Source organism: Ambystoma mexicanum, chromosome 5p (genome assembly GCF_040938575.1).
Source record: "Ambystoma mexicanum isolate Mex_15411 chromosome 5p, UKY_AmexF1_1, whole genome shotgun sequence".
NCBI classification, from domain to species: Eukaryota; Metazoa; Chordata; class Amphibia; order Caudata; family Ambystomatidae; genus Ambystoma; species Ambystoma mexicanum.
Window position 1 is genome coordinate 351,986,577 of NC_090930.1, and position 11,641 is coordinate 351,998,217.

Consider the following 11,641-nt stretch of genomic DNA (forward strand, 5'->3'; position numbering starts at 1 on the left):
CTACAAGTCTGCCATGCAATCTCCTGGAGCGATCTCACTCCATGACTGCATCCATGTTGCTCTATAGGGATTCTTTTACAATCCCAGTTGGGTGGTAAGAAGTCACAAGAATCATGGATGTTCCCGTTCTCATCTCTTTTTCACAGAACATGTTTAGAAATAGCAGCAGTTGTGTGAGTGGATGGCAAACACCATTATTAAGATTCCCTATGGATTACTCCTACTGTTTTTCGGTTGGTAAAACAGGCAAACACCCATGGGCACTCAGGCCTCTCTAATCACATCAAAGAGAGATGCAGACAGGGAAACTGACAGTCACCTGTCACAGAAAGAGGGAACATGTACTGAGAACATTAACTGCTCTGTGCCCATTATTTCAGCATAATCAAAGCACAAAAGGGGCAAATATTTGAAGAGATGGATAACCTGATCCATCCATTTTAAGGTCCAATGCCACGAAAAGGAGGCTGTTAGGAATACTCACTGAATATAATCTCCAAATGCCATTAGCTACTGCAATTATTAGTAGTACATGCATCATTAAAATTTACATGATTTCATATTTACATGAATATATACAATTATTTTAAAAATCCCTTCAAGATACATCTTGAGACATAGCATTTTATTCCATATTTTACGATGGAATTTGCCAAATATAAAATTGTAGTAATTTATTTTCCCAGCTGCTAGACATTTCATATACTGATCATTTACTTGATTTTTCGAGGTTCTAAATCAATTTTTTACTGTTGATATTCACATCTGGAAGTAAAGAATGAAGATAATGAACTATTGCTTTCCTTATGGCTAACTTTGTGTTGGAAAAGATAGTCCGCCACATTTCGTCATTCCCAGTTGGTTTAAGTATGCAGATTTGGTTTACAAAAAATAATTTTCGTTGAGAGGTTAAATCTGGACAGATTACTATAATATGTTCAAGCGTCTCTTTTTGGGAAGCATCTTTACAGAAGCGACAGAAATTCAAATCTTTCGGGATTTGCCTCCTCCTGCCAAAATGTCTTTAGTATGCCATAAATTCAATCTAAAGCAAAGATATTTATTTCTTATATATGGTGATGGACATTTTACAAAATAATCTGACATATGGCAGAGTCTCTTATATCCAAACAAAGAGGTAGTAAAATCCTTGTAGAGCAAACATTTCTCCCAATTGCATATCCAACTGAATTGATATAATTTCAATTTGGCTCGCATAGGATTGTCTAGTAAGAGCTGTAGAGAGATGTTTGCATCAGACATAGTATTTAACACCTCGTGTCACCATTTTTGCAGAAAATAATGAGATGAGCTAATCAGATAGTGAGCTACTACCCTTAAGATGTTATTTGCTTGTAAACCCAATAAACACTTGTGAAAAGAAAAACTTTTTCCAAGCCATGTGAACTGACAGAGGTAACAAACCTAACTCAAAATGCAAAATTGGCATAGGTGTAGACATAGGTAATTTTAAAAGCTTTTCCCAGAAGCGAGTCTAGAATGTGCCATATAGCCTGTTGCTTATTAGACATAGTTTCCATCCCATACAACATGATTGGAATGACTTTTTGTTCATAGAATACCATTATATGCTTGTATGAAAATTTACCATATTTATAAATTAGGATTTTTGCTTGCGAGATTAAAGTTGCCATTCTACAATCCAAATTACTCAAATGGGTTGAATTACAGATGGAATTTTGTACAAACCTTCCCAAGTATTTGTATTCAGATACAATCTGAAGTTCCACTTGGTGTAGGGTCCATTTGTATTTGGTGAAACGATTTTTGCTTTTCACATTGCATGCTAGAATCTGAGTTTTTTCCTGATTCACAAGTAAATTATTAATTTCGACATTATTCGCTAAGGTGTTTATTAAATTATGAAGGCCTATTGGTGTCTGAGATAAAAGCACTAAATCACCCACATATAGTAACCAATTATACGCTGTTTACCAAGTTTAGGGGCATCCGATGAAGTGGATATGAAGGATTTACCTGAATCTAAAATGAAGAAGTTGAATAAAATTGAGGGCAATATACAACCTTGTTTCAGGCCTTGATTTGTACTGAAAGTTAAGGTTAATAGCCCTTCTGTGGTTAGTCGCATTTGCATAGACGTGCTGGTATGCAAATGTTGAATCAGAGCTATTAAAGAAGATGGACAACCGTATCAAAGTAGTTTAACATACAGTAATTTTTCGATCAATGGAGTCAAAAGCCATTTTGAAATCAACAAACGCCATGTAAAGTGGTTGTTTGTTTATGATACTCTGTGATTTCAACATGTTTAGAGTGATCATATTTGCCGCTGTGCCCAATCCAGTTACAAATCCTGATTGAAAAGCATCTCGTCTGAAAGTTTTCGCTGACCAGCTGTTAAATTCATGTAATATGATATGAGCAAAAACCTTGCAGGGTGCATCTAATAAAGATATCGGGCAGTTGCTTGCTGGGTTATTATGATCTCCTTTTTTATATATTGGTATGGTGATGGAGTGCTTCCATGACTTGGGAATAGTTTGTGTTTGATTCACATTGTTAAACATAGTTAGTAGGATATCGGCCCACAACTCTGGATATTGTTTCAAGGTTAAGTTTGATAGCCCGTCCAGCCAGGAGCTCTCGAACCACTGGCTTTATGTATGAAATGTGATATATAATTTTTATCAACATTTAAGTAAAGGTCACCAATTGAGATAGTTTCAGACTCAATAGGTGTCTCATTTGGTTGAATATATATGTTTGTATAATAATCAATCCAGGTTTGTTCGTTAATACAGTTCGATTGAATAGCGACTTGGTGACCAGCCACAGACTGATTTATGATCGCCCAGATTTGCGAGGTGTTTTTGTTGCATAAACTGCACAACATGTTGTCTCTGTCATTTTGATAGATTAAGGATTTCTGGCCTGGCAGCCAATTTTTATATTTAGTTCTGATGTGTGTTAGTGTGAGGGCTCTTTCTGCTAGTGGCCATTTTAAGGCTTATCACTTTGCCTGGTGAATTTGAGATTTCTTTATTTTGCTTTCTTTACTAAAAATATGGAAAGTAGGCATTTGTTTTTCCTTCTATCAAATAGATTTAGGTTGGAACAACTGCATTGTGTCAGAAAAGATCATCTCTTTTGATTGTGAGTCGAAGCAAGAATGTTTTGTAATGCATAAAATGTACTAAAGTCCTTCAAGGAAGCTTCTGTCCAGAATAACCTATTTTGGGCTGTATTTACACCTAGGTTGCCCTGCATGTGATCATGTCATGCTTTGTCTACTGGACTTGGGGTTGACCATTTCATAAGTAACATGTTCTGATCACTCATGTCTGTGAAATGTACATGAAAATGTGTAATGTGAGTCATAAGTTTGATATCTACATAGATATCATCTATAATTCTGACGCTGTCCCCTCTCTGCCAGGTCGTTCTAGTTGATGTATCAGAAGGAAGAGACCCATTTACTACACATAGATTTCTTGATTTAACTAGATGTAGCCATTTTGGTAGGCGAGTTCGGGAGTGAGCTTGATTTGTATCAAAACGGTGTAAATTGAAATCACCTGAAAGTATTGTATGATGGATATTGGGATCTAGTGATATAAAATCTAGGAGATTAGACATATCATCAAGAAAAGGCTCATCAGAAATACCATCCGGACTCCAATACAGATTGATTATGGCAAAGGATCTCATATTACATTGTAATTTAATCATTGTATATATGGATTAGGAGAAGCCCAACATCCGGATTTTATTTGTGAGCTTTGCTTAATAGCTGTCAATAGTCCTGAAGTGGGCCTGCCAAAACTTGCCTTGTTAGCTGGAACTAAATAGACATCATAATTATTCCAAGAGAGTGTAGTTGTAAGCCAAGTTTCTTGTAGCATGACTATGTATGCATATTTAACTTATTGAGTTATTTAGTAAATGTCTAAAGCATTGCGAGTTCCAACTGACTAGGGAGCAGATTTGGTCTTCTTGATGACCCAGCTAATGATGGTTACATTGTTGTTTACAAGAACAAGTTGTGTTAATAACTGACTTTGTGTTCAAAATAGTATTCATAAGTCTAGGAGGGTAGTTTGATAAATCTTACACTGGGTTTTGTAATTGAGAGGATTCGTCTAAAATAACAAAACCCAAGTCATAAAGTTGAGTTTTAACTGCCCATATTGTGTTAAGAACCACTCGAGAGTTTATCCACAACCTTACGGATGTTCTATTACTATCAGTAGTAAGCTCCACGTGTTCTATATCAATTGAACCGATGTCATCTAAAGCAGGAATTTCAGAAGGAATAGCCAAAAGTGACTTCCGATTTAGAATGTATTAGATAGCAGTTAAGGGACAGCACTTTATTACTAAAGAGTGTATGGCTGGACATTTCACTTTTATACTTTGTTGCTTTGGTATATGCAAAGGAGCTGATTTTGTTTTCTCCGGAGAAGCTAGACCTGATGCTTTATCTTGTAAAACCAGTGATATTGTTGTTGTGATCAATTGTTCAATTTCAGTACCTGATAATGGATGGTGTGTAGGGGTCAAGTGACTATATTCATCTAATAGCATGCTTTGATTTGTTTCAGCTAAGTTGATCAGAGAAGCTTGAGTTTGTATTCTTTTACATGATTGCGAGATTTCTCTTTCTAGATGCTGGTTATGATCAAAGGTACTTCCTACGCTGGCTTGTGATTGCGGCTCTCTCACTCACTTCAAGGGAAGTAACTTCGCTGGTTGCATGGCCATGTATTCATCGACTGTACATTTGACCTCTCTCTGATGATTATCGGATATTTGGTTAGCCATTAAATCATGGGGTCTTTGTAATGTGTGTATATCATTTGGTTTCCCACCTTTAGTGTGACATGGTTTATCGGCGGAGGTGGCAGCAGAAGCTGCTTCTATTAGGTCATCAAGCAGTTTATGAACTGGAATAGTACCATGCTTGGGTGTTGCTATGTTACTTTTGTTTTGTTGTGCTTGGAGTTGGTATTTCTTTGTGATTGCTTGAGACACTTTTAGAGCTACAGGGCGTGGTTAGTGAATTGATTTTATAAAGTGTTTCGTTTGTGAGGAAGAGGTGGTTTTTGTATTTTTAATGTTTTGGGATTTTTTCCCCAGAGCGAAAGAGACTTTTTTTGGCATTTTTATTTAATGAGTCTGTTTGTGAGCTTGCCCCTGAGAACATTGAATATACTGGCATTGACAGTATTTGATTATCTAATGTTTGATTCTTTTCAGTTCTTTTCTGGGTGTTCATTTCAATGCCCACATTGTTCGATGCTGTTATAATTTCTGCAAAATAAGGAACTAAAGGTGTAAATCGTTCGATTGTTTCAGCTTCTAAGATTTGTAAAGTAGTTTGAGTGGCTGTGGAAGCCATTGTTTCTTTATTGTCGTTCATTTTTGTCCTCATTTCCATATTGCTACATTTGTTCTTAAAAGCTGTTTGTTGCCAGCTCAGAACTTGTTCAATTTGTTTGTTTGGCTGTGACAATTTGCTGTCTAGAGATTCAAAGAGCTTTACCATTGATTGAATGGCCAGGGTCATTGAATTTAAGGCAATTTCAATTATAACATTTACGGGTTCAACGATATTAGATTCTGCCACAGCTGAAACCCGCTGGGATTTCCGAGGGGTCGGTGCTGCAAATGAAAGTTCCAAAACTGATTTTACATGACTATGATTCGGGAATAAGTCAGGAGTACCTGATAGATTGTAATTGTGCGTGTGAGAGGAAAAACATTAGTCAATTAAATCAATGTTAATTACACCAGGATTTATTACTGCAACAGGTGATCTTTCTTTCAAGTTAACAGTTACAGGAGCAGTCATTATATTACAAAGCAGGACACTATCAGACAGTGAAACATTTTCCTCAGGTCTATGTGGATTACAAACGGTTTTGGTGTCACTTACTCGTGGAGGAATGCATGAAGCTGCTGAAGGATTAAGTTGTTTTAATTTTATTTCGCTAACAATGTTCGCAGGTGATTTATTGTTAAAGTTCTCCATGGCAGACACTTTAGCCATACAAATACTACTTAGTAGTGTCGGAGTCCTTGCACCGGGTGCTGGCGTAGATGTATGAGGTAAATCTTGACAGAAAGAACAAATGTCTGCGTGTTTTACAGGATTAGCTGATGGTTTTGCTTGTATCTTACTCAATCTTGGAAAAGGGGTAGAAGCCCACCAGATTCTTTTCCGCAAACAGTCTGGTGTAACTATTCTAGCTATGATATCTGATGGCTTGCCCAAAGAGCACACTGGGGGCATACCTGTTTTGAGTGTGACCATTCCTCTATCCATTATTGTTTACAAAGCTAAATATTGGCAAGTAGAGACCAGGAAATATTGCAAGCCCACTCTAAGCCGCTACAAACGTGGCAAAGCGGCCAAGCGGTACTTACTGGTAATTGCTTGGGTGCGTGTTCAAGGTTATGTAGTCACTCCCTCCGCAGGGCGTGACAAACACCATAGGCTTGTTGTTTTAGCCTAAACAAACAGAAAAACACGTATAAGTAAACTGTAGTCCAGCACAATAGTGCTTACACAGTGTTCAAAATCAGAGTTCACCTGCTGGGTGAATCAGTCCAGTAACCAACATGAGGTTTTCAGGCAATCCTTAGTATAAATCCGGGAAAGCAGTAGAAAGTATTGCGGCCAAGCAGTACTTACTGGTACTTGCTTGGGTGTGCTACTGCAATTATGTCTTTCCTCATCAAGGGCTCTGGGAGCCAAACGTGCTAAAGAAAATCACGTTTTCATTCCTACCTCACAAAACACATGGTTAATACACATTAATTCCACTCATTGAAAAGTGCTGCTTCCTCCAAGAAGATGTCAGAGGGGGCATAAGGCCCAAGCCAATCTCTTGGCTTTTCAACTGCCTCATAAAACATACATGCGTTGTACAAAAAGAAGCTGTTAACTGGATGAACTTTTCTAGATGGTGGGTTTGATGAGGTGCTCGGTGAAGTGCAAATCGGGGTGGCCACCAGGGTTAGTTTGGCATTCAAATTGATGGTGACTATGCTGAGTACTGGATGCGCAGTTCAAGTCAAGTGGTGTGATTGAGCGTTCAATAGTCGTGGCTCAATGAAGCCATCTGGGTTGGTTTGACTGTCAATGAAGATCAACCATGAAGATTCTGGCAGTTCAAACAGTGGTGTGGTGTGGTGGTGAACTGGCTTGAACATGCAGTACAGCAGCTCAAACATGGATTGAATGCAAGCATGCTTTAGAGGGTTGTGTTGGATCAATGCAGTCAAACAGGCTTGATCACTGCTTGCAGCTTGCAGCTCAGAGATCCTGAGTATCTTGTCTCAGGTGCTCTAAGTCTCACTCCAGGATCACACAGACAAGTGCATTCCTCATTCTCGTGCTCCCAAGAACAGGGAAGGATGATACACACCTTCAGGGGTCCTTCAAAATGGGGATGTCCTGGGCAGCAAAATGCATCGCACATATGCAGGTCCTGCTCCAGCAGCAGGTCGCCCCCATTGTGTCCTTAGTATGGCTGTGGAGCTGTGCTTGCCTCTTCTTTGGACACTCGGTTTTCACCTGACTGGCAGAGTGACTTTGGAAAGACAACAGTCCCAACAGATGTCCAATGTCTTCTTCGTCAGAAGTTTGTTCACAATTGAATTAATGAAGGTGTTGGAGACTCCATCTTTTGTAGGCAAAAGCCCAGGGGTGATTGGACTGATGCAAGCATGTGTTACGGGTCCAATCCCTGTCCTTAAGTCAAGTGGAATTTGCCTTCTTACATCATACCCAAAGTACGTTATGTTAAGGAAGAGGATAGGACAGGAAGCTATAGAAAATATAGAGAGAAACAGAAACAAGATGGTGGAATCTTCTTCAAAATATGATAAGCTCCCTCTGTTTAGACTAACTCCACCCCTTTACCATGTCCTTTTGGTGTGCCGCACCTTGGCATAAGGCTAGTCGTTTTGGGTTGAGTGTGCCCTTTGAATCCTGTTTCCCAATGCAGCACCTGCAGGGAGGCTGTCTTACTAGACAGAGGTGTTACCTGAAGTGTGCCAGGACCAGGCTGTGTGACCAGATTGCACAAAATCCTCCAACAGATAGCATGTGCTCATAGTGCTGACACATGTATGATATTAATCTAATGTGGCTGCTTATAGTTGTGTATGGCTTTATGTTTGAAGTTTAAATTACCACCAGAAAATTAATTCTTCATAACTCTGTGGTTTTGGAACATAGATGCAGACTTTAAATGCAGCCTTTCTGCTTAAGTGACTCGACTATCACAGCAGCTGTCAAATTGTACTGTGACCATGAACCTGCTTTGTGCCATGGAAGGCCAGGTGATGGAGATCAGGATACTCATCCAGCAGAGCAAAGGTATATACCATGCTTTTGTCATGGAGCTCATGGAAATGGAGATCCGGTTAGCAAATAGTCCTTTCTTTTTTTTTTTTTTTTTTTTTTTTTTTTGACGCTGGAGGCCTTCAAAAATTGGGTACAGCCGGATATCACAGCCACCCGGAGTGCTGTGAGTCACCAGATACCCGATCGGAGATGAAATGACCTGCCAAATGGCCATTCCTCGCAACAGCATATAAATTGAATATATCTGTCTGCGAACAGTCATTCCAATGGTCTACTTGATATGTGTGTGCATCATAGTTGAGGCCTTTCTGGGATTGTCTGCTTCCATAGAAAAATTTCAATTTTTTTCTTACAGCTTTTTCACTGACAATAATCTTCAGTGTATCACTCAACAGTCAACCAATGGACTGTACGTGTCCCTCCCTAACTACCCAAGCAATGAAGTTTCATTCAATTCACTTTCAGATGTATTGAATAAAAGGTATCTTCAGACTCAATCAGTCCCTATGATTTTCTGCTCCCTCAAAGAATATGGCATGTGCTTTTATCAAGTCCAAACTAGCCACTGGTATATTATGCTCCATGCATTGCACATTTCTCTATCACACACACTGATATTCCGCTCCCCTAAATAAAGTAAGGTATGTGTATTTCACTCAAGCCATCCACTGTATTTGTTTGCTTTCCTACCCAAAACATGGAACTCCTTTTGATATATCATCACTTTTTTGGTATATCATCACTCTACAAAGCACATTTCAAACACATACAAAATCCACTCCCTGTTGTAATTCTACCCTGAGTCTATTTGTACGATCACCCTCATTATAGTCCCTTCCATTTTCAACTGTTGCAACTGCATCCTCCCTGTCTAAAGAACTTGCAGAGGTTCCTTGCAAAAAGCAGCAGTGTATGCATTCAATAAGCTTGGTGTAAACATTGTCCAAATAATGTTCTTTTTCTAAAACTTGAAGGATCCTGGGGAAGTTTAGTTTGTCCAAACTCCAATATTTGGTTCGGAAGAATGTGTTTTGCCAATAGTATAATGCAAATACCACCTGTAAAATGCAGGTGAATTAGAACTTTAAATGGGAATATATCAAACAATTCTGGGTAAGAGAACATTTTAATGTTCTAAAAATAACATTCATTGGCTTGCAGGATGAACATACTGTGAATTAGCCAGTACTTGAATGGGCATAAAGACATTGGCAGATAAGAGACCAGCATTTAAATACCATGTGGTGATGCAGTTGGATTGAGTACAGAGGTGAGTTGAGCAGTGATATAAATATCAAAGACGCATTGGAAATGGATGTCAGTATCAACAGTCAAAGTGTTCTTTCCACCAGGACAGCATTTGCATCAAACTTTCTGCCACACTTCAACTGTATTATTGTGGATACTGTGCGATATGGTTTATCTTATTGAGCATATTCAGTCAACACACATCTGTTGAAACTTCCAAGCTACAAAAACAAGTGTTTATATTCAATGAAACACATCACTGTATAGAATCCCCTAAATGAATGGAACCCACAGAGAAAGCCAAGTTAACGAGAGGATGTACAAATGGAAAATGCAGGGAATCAAAGTAGGTAAGGAAGTGGAAGCCTGACACAAACAACTGAGAGACTGGTAGTAATTACAACCCCAGCTCCATGTTCCTGTGATGCCAATGTCCAATCAGAAGCATCAATGCAGGATAATATTGTAGGATAGCTGCCCAAACCAAGGGTGCAGCATATCTGTAAAGCCATGTCGAGTCGGTGTCTCGCTCTGAATCCTATTCAAAGATTATGAAACTGCATCCGATATGTAGGCACACATTTTATTTCTTTATGACATCCATTCAATTCTACTATGTTCCAAACTGAGACCTGCATCCAGAGTACTGACAACCCCTGTAACCTCCAATATTAGATTCCTCTTTATCGCAGATTCAGGGTTCATATCTGGGGAACAAATCTATTTTAAAAAGGCCCTTCTGCCAATAACGTGTGCCTTGTTGCATGCAGCGCTGGAAAAAGGACACAGTGGCTCATGATAGTGGGATTGTTCAAATAAGGCCAGCGACAGAGTTTAGGTGGTTGTTGTTGATGCATTGGAGTAGGATGCAGTGTTGATTGATAGAATATGCATACATTTTGTTAGACCTTGTGGGTCCTCTGAGAGGCTGTGTATGTTGTTTGGGGGAAGTGCAATTCCAAGGGGACAGGATACATGTCTGGTGATTTCCTAGGAGTAAGAGACCAGTATTGATTACCACACCATCACTCTTGGATGCCTCCATAGTGACATAGCCCTTATAAGGGATGCCTGGGATTTACATATATTGCCTGCATTGCACGTATTTTCCTTTCAGGCCATGGTTTTTAGCCAAAGCCAGCCACTCATGAACATCATCTTTCTCAGTGGTGTTATTGGAGGTTGCACACTATTGTGAAATGTTCAGCTCACCTGCAGTCCACTTAATAGGCCTGAAGTCCACAACAAAATGCATCCCCCATTCCCACCATTTTAGTCAGTGCAATTACCCCTCTCCCTCCACATGTAGCTTCTCCCCATCAGACTCTCCCCTCATTCCATTGATCCCATCGACACTCTCAACCCACTTTCCAATTCTCCAATTCCAATTCTGCAATATTCAGAGGGCCATGGGCCAGGATCTGGGGATGTTTCATTTTGTGTTCCAGTACCTGTGCTCTAGGTGGACAGACTGTTGTTAATGTTGACATCCACGTAGTAGCTCAAGATCCCTGCGGGTGCCAATTGGCCTGCAGATTCTCTGATGGTAAGAATGCCCATATAACTCAGTGATTGGCTACGCCCCACAGAGAGTTCTTTAAAAGGTCTATGTTCACTATAAAGATTTTAAGGTTTGCGGTCCCATCTGTCTAATCATTGAAGTTAATGCTAAACTTGTCAGAAGCTGATTCACATCTTCAATGCCCCTGGTATGTAGCTGGTGTTCTTTGACTCAATGTGGCAGAGATAAAGAATGTGAAAAACTGCCCTTTCTCCAAAATGATGTTTGCATGGACAACCAGCTAACATGTGTTGTATGTCTCTCAGATTTATGTTTTGAATAATAACCAATCATTGTTTTGTAATTCACTAAACGTCTAAACACTGTCAGTACACTGTAAGAAGTAATATGCCTAAGGCTGTGCAAACACATTTGTACATGATTTCATGAATCTGAATAGTTCAGATTTGTTTAATAAAATGGAGTTTATTTTCTAGAACATTATCACTGGTTTGGTTTGGGGAAAATGTTGCATG